At 45.0% G+C, this 5279-nt stretch overlaps 1 protein-coding gene across 3 annotated transcripts in view; it reads left to right on the top strand.

The window, feature by feature from the left end:
* Ccdc77 (coiled-coil domain containing 77) overlaps positions 1-5279 on the top strand; it is a 71055-nt gene that overhangs the window by 40015 nt on the left and 25761 nt on the right. The window lies entirely within an intron of this gene.

Below are 5279 nucleotides of genomic sequence, written 5' to 3'. Positions count from 1 at the left end.
GATCTTTCAACACATGCATTATCGTACTGTACGTGTGACCATAACTTCCACATAACTAACCCCACTCACTTTTCTCCTGAGCTCCAAGTTAATATGCCCCTCTCTGAACTGATCTTTTCCCTATTCTCCTCTTTTGACATACATAGACCTCTGTTTTTTCCCCCGTGCCAGGAACCACACTTGGGACCTTGCACTTGCCAGGCAGGCACTTATGCTGCTGAGCTATATCCCTAGCCCTGTTTGTTTTTGAGGTAGGGTTTCTCTGTAACTCCTGCTGGCCTCAAACTCACTGGTAGATAGATAGACTGACCTCTAACCCAGTGATCCTCCTGCCTCGGCCTCCTAAAGCGCTGGAATCACAGCATGTACTACCCCCTCTTTCCCTCCGTTTTTTTATCCCTTAACTTTTTATTCTGAGCCTTAGTAAGTGGTTTCATTGCTTGCAGTTCTGCTCAGCCCACTGCCTCTTCATTTGTCAAGTACTATAGATTCTGCTTCCCAAAAATTAATCCATTCCCGTGTCTGCTGCTGATGTGCGTTCAGACCTTCACATCTCACCTCCCCTCCCCTCTGTCCCACCCTCTAGTGTGCATCATACTTTTCACTTTTTCACCTCCACAGTATTGAAGTACTTGTAGTTGGCCACACGTAAGAGGCGTTCGCTGGGCGTGGCTTCACATTGCCGGTAATCCCAGAATGCTGAGAGGCAGAAGCAGCATGAGGGCAAGTGATGTCAGTGAGATCCTGGCCCAAAATTGGAAAAAAAGAACTGTGGTTATAGCTCAGTGTGAAGGCCCGGGGTGCAATCCTGGTATTGCTTTAAAAGTAAGGTTCTGGGAATGGATCTGTAAGGAGATGGATTTTGTAAGTAAGAAGGGGGCCTAGAGATGGAGAGAAGGCAGAGGGAAAGGAAGGCAGGGGGAGTTAAGAATGAAAATGTGGGGGCCGGGGAGATGGCTCAGTAGGACAAGCGCTTGACTGGCAAATGCAAGGATCTGAGTTCAATCCCCGGTTCCGCAAAAAAAAAAAAAAAAAAGAATGAAAATGTGTTATGCTACACATACCAGCTCTCCACATGAATAAAAAAAAAAAAAAAAAAAGAATGAAAATGTGTTATGCTACACATACCAGCTCTCCACATGAATGTAATCATTGTGTGCAGCAAACATGATAATAAACGTTATTTTATGTATTTGGTACAGGGTCTCGCTGCACAGCTCAGACTCAGTGATTCTCCTGTCACAGCGTCCCCAGCACCGGGATTACAGCTGTGCGTCACCACACCCAGTTTTGGGGCTGGCACGCAGCAAGACACGCGGTACTGGGGATCAAACCCAGGTCCCTGCACTTGCCAGGCAGGCACTTAGACCGCTAAGCCATCTCCCCAGCCCACAAATGTTTATTTTTTTATTTTTATTTTTGTGGCAGAACCGGAGATTGAACTCAGGCCCTTGCTCTTGCCAGGGAAGCACTTACTCCACTGAGCCATCTCCCGGCCCCACAAATGTTACTTTAAAAAATGAATCCAGCCTGGATGTGGTGGCGCATGCTTGAATGTCAGCGCTTGAGAGACTGAGCCGGGAAGATCGCTGTCAAGGCCAGGCTAAGCTACCTAGTGAGAGCCTGTCTCAAAAAAGAAAAGAAAGAGAAAGAAAAAGAAATTGAGGGACCGGCAGATAGCTCAGCAGACTAAAGGGCCTACTTAAGCAGAGCGCGGTAGCCAGGGTTCCGGTAGCCAGTCCCGCCCCCTGCCCCGCCCCCAGGGCGCTATGAGACAGGGATTGTGACTGCATGGTGGAGCAGGGTGGCGCGCCTGCTATCCCAGCGCTTGGGAGGCTGAAAACAGGAGGATCATTACTAGTCCGATCTACATAGACCCTGTACTAAATACTTTTTTTTTAAAAAAAATGAAATCCATCTGTAAAAGGCAGTTCAAAAGGGCAAGTTCTTATGTAGGAAACAAGCGGAAAAGGCACTGCACAGCTTCCTGCCTCAGTTTGAAGAATGCAGAGAAAAAGAAAAGCCTTCCTGTGACACTGAGATTCTAGTGAGTGATGAGTGTTGTAAAGAAAATGATGAGGGCTGACCAAATAGCTCAGCGGATTAAAGCGCCTGCAAGCAGGTTTAGGGGCTGGGGGTTCGATCCCCAGGCCTGCTGTGCCGGCCCTGCCCCCCGTGCTCGCTGAGACTGCAGCTGAGACTAGGCATGGCAGTGCACACCTGTAATCCCTGCCCTCGGGAGGCTATAAACAGGAGAATCACTACGAGTCTGATCTAGTAGTGCGACCCTGAACACCCTGTAGACCCTTCCCTAAAATACAGGAAAAAAAGAGAGAGAGAAAAAAAGAAAAGAAAGCAAATTGTGAAGAAAGAGGCCTTGAACTCACTCTGTAGCCCAGGGTGCCGTGAAGGCACAGCAGCCCTCCTACCTCAACTTTACAAGTGCTGGGATTATGTGAATCATTAATAAAGTCTAGATTGGATCAAGAAAGAAACAAGCAAAAAGGAGATACGGAATTATTTTTATGTTTTTGTTTTGAGACAGTGTCTCACAGTGTACTCTCGGGGATCCTCCTGCTTCAGCTTCCTGAGTGCTGGAATTACAGGAGTACACCATTACGCCCAGCTGAGACAGAATTTTGACACTGTAAGGGCTGGGGGTGTAAGTACTTGCCAAGCCTGAACAGGCCTAGGGTTATATCCCCAGCACTTCAAAAATAAATAAATAGAATAATGTTAAAGAAATTTCTCTGAAAATGGCTTTGTTAGTACCCTGATTACTTTGTTCAAGAAAGGGTTATATTGCATTCACATGTGAAATGAACAAAGTCTTGCCTAACAGGAGTGTTACCGTGTATGTGTTTTTGTTCATCTTGGAGAAATCAAGAATAGTTGCTTGCCTGTTAGCAACTGACAGCAGCTCTTACTAATCAATGTAAAAATAACTAAATTCTGCTTAGACAAACACAGGGACTGGGTTCGATCCCCGGTGTGCTGTGCTGGCCCTGCCCCTGATCTGAGATCTGAGACAGTGATTGAGACTGGGCATGGTGGCGTGTGCCTGTAATCTTAGCGCTTGGGAGGCTGAAAAGAGGAGGATCGCTATGAGTCTGATCTAACTAAAATCTAAATTTTTGCTTAAAATTCAAATTTGCACCTGTGCCTGAAGTTTGCAGCAGAAAGGTTGATCAGTTTTCTATAAGCACCTTAAGCAATAAACTAATAATCTAATCCCTCCCAACTTTTTCATTCTAGATTTAAATATACTTATGAATATAGAATTAAGATCTCACTCAGATTGGCAGGAATAGACAAATCATGTTTTTATAGCACCATTTGGTAAGATTTTTTTTTTTTTTTTTAATGTATTTGGTTGTTGCAGGGTCTCACTATGCAGCTCAGACCCATGGTGATCCTCCTGCTGTCAGCCTCCCCAGTGCCTGGGATTATTGGTGTGAGCCACTGCACCGGGTCTTTGGCTGGCTCAGCAGCCCTGGGGTTGGGGCTGGCACTGCTGTCCCTGCACTTGCCTAAGCTTGCCTAAGTGGGCACTTTAGTCTACAGAGCTATCTCGCCAGCCCCCACTTAGTAAATTTTGCAAGAGATTGTTATGGTTTACAAAAGCATATCTAAAAAACAAAAAAGCATATCTAAAAAAGCCAAAATAATTAATTTGAAATCCATCTGTTTCTATGTTCAATAAAATTAGTTTTTTGTTTAAAAAGAATCATTTGCGCAGCGGATCTAGCTCAGTAGTAGAGCATCTGCCTCACCAGTCAGTCCCTAGCAGCACAAGAAGAAAATCCCTATGATCTGTGCTAGCGTTCGTATCCCAAAGACTGAAGCCACACAAACACAAATTCATCTCCTCCTCCACTTCTTTCTCTCTTTATTTTTCTACTTAATTATTGATTGCAGTACTGGGGATTGAATGCAGGGCCTTTGCCTTCAGCTGTATCCCCATCCTTTTTTAGTTTTTTGGGGGACGCAGGGGTTGGTTTTTTTTTAAAGGCATGGTCTCATTGTGCAGTTCAGGCTGGTTGTTGCCTTCACTATGTCGCCCAGGCTGCTCTGGAACTCAGTGATCCTCCTGCCTCAGCCTTCTGAGTCCTGGGATCACGGGTGTATGCTGCCATGCCCAGTTCCTTTTTAGCTTTTGAGATGGTCTTTTTTTTTGTTTTTGTTTTTGTTTTTTCTTAAACGTATTAGGGACTGCTGGGTCTCACTGTGCAGATCAGACTTGTAGTGATCCTCCCGTTTTCAGCCTCCCAAGCATTGATATTACAGGTGGGTGCCACCATGCCCCGACACTGTCACAATCAGCATGCCCCAGGGGCAAGACCGGCGGACGCCTGGGATCCAGACCCGTTCCTGCGCCTGTCTAAGCAGTGCTTTAGTATGCTGAGTTATTTGGCTGGCCCATTGAGATCGTCTTTAGGTGAACTCAGACTTGGAATTCTTGTGCCTCAGCCTTCCAAGTGGCATGTGCCAGTTTACAGGCATGTGCCATCTTAAACCACATTTTTCTTTGTGAAAACTTTAACTGTCTTAATCATACAGTTGAGTAGTGTTAAATATATTCATGCCATGCACCAATCTCCAGAATGTCTCTTACAAGCTGGGACTCTTTTCACATTAAACAAGTCCTCATTTTCCCCTTCTGTTATGACAAGTATTTTATTGATTTCTATGAAATTGAGCAGAGACCTTATAAGGAAATTATATAGCGTGGGTGTGTGAGACTGGCTTATTCCGTTTAGCATAATTTCTGTAGCATATGATGACTTTCTTCTCAACAAATATATTGTGCTATTTCATAGTTATCTGCTTGCTGCTGCTTTCTGCAAGCACCCTCCCCCTGCCCATCTCCCAATTGCTTCACCCTCTTATCTGCTCTTGTGGGATGACGTTTGGCTTCTCACACACACTGTAGTGATTCTATTCCTGCCTCATGTTGTAATGCTCCTCCATTAGGTAATCCATGTGTCTGTATGTCTCCCCATCAAATTCCATAGCTCTGGACCTGGGAGATGGCTCAGTGGAATATGCACTTCCCTGGCAAGCGCAAGGGCCTGAGTTCAATCCCCGGTTCCACCAAAAAAAAAATTCCATAGCTCTTTAGATAGGTACCTTGCCTTCTTTCATCTCTTTTCCTGAATGTCATAGAATTACTAAGAAAATGTAGGTAAAACAGGGAAACATATGTATTCTGGGTGTTACTGTCTATAAAGAAATGATAGACTTTTGTTTTTAATTTTTCTCTTCCTCCCCCTCCTCCC

This window comes from Octodon degus, unplaced genomic scaffold (genome assembly GCF_000260255.1).
Source record: "Octodon degus isolate 3935 unplaced genomic scaffold, OctDeg1.0 scaffold00054, whole genome shotgun sequence".
NCBI classification, from domain to species: domain Eukaryota; kingdom Metazoa; phylum Chordata; class Mammalia; order Rodentia; family Octodontidae; genus Octodon; species Octodon degus.
This window is presented reverse-complemented; position numbering and strand designations above follow the sequence as displayed.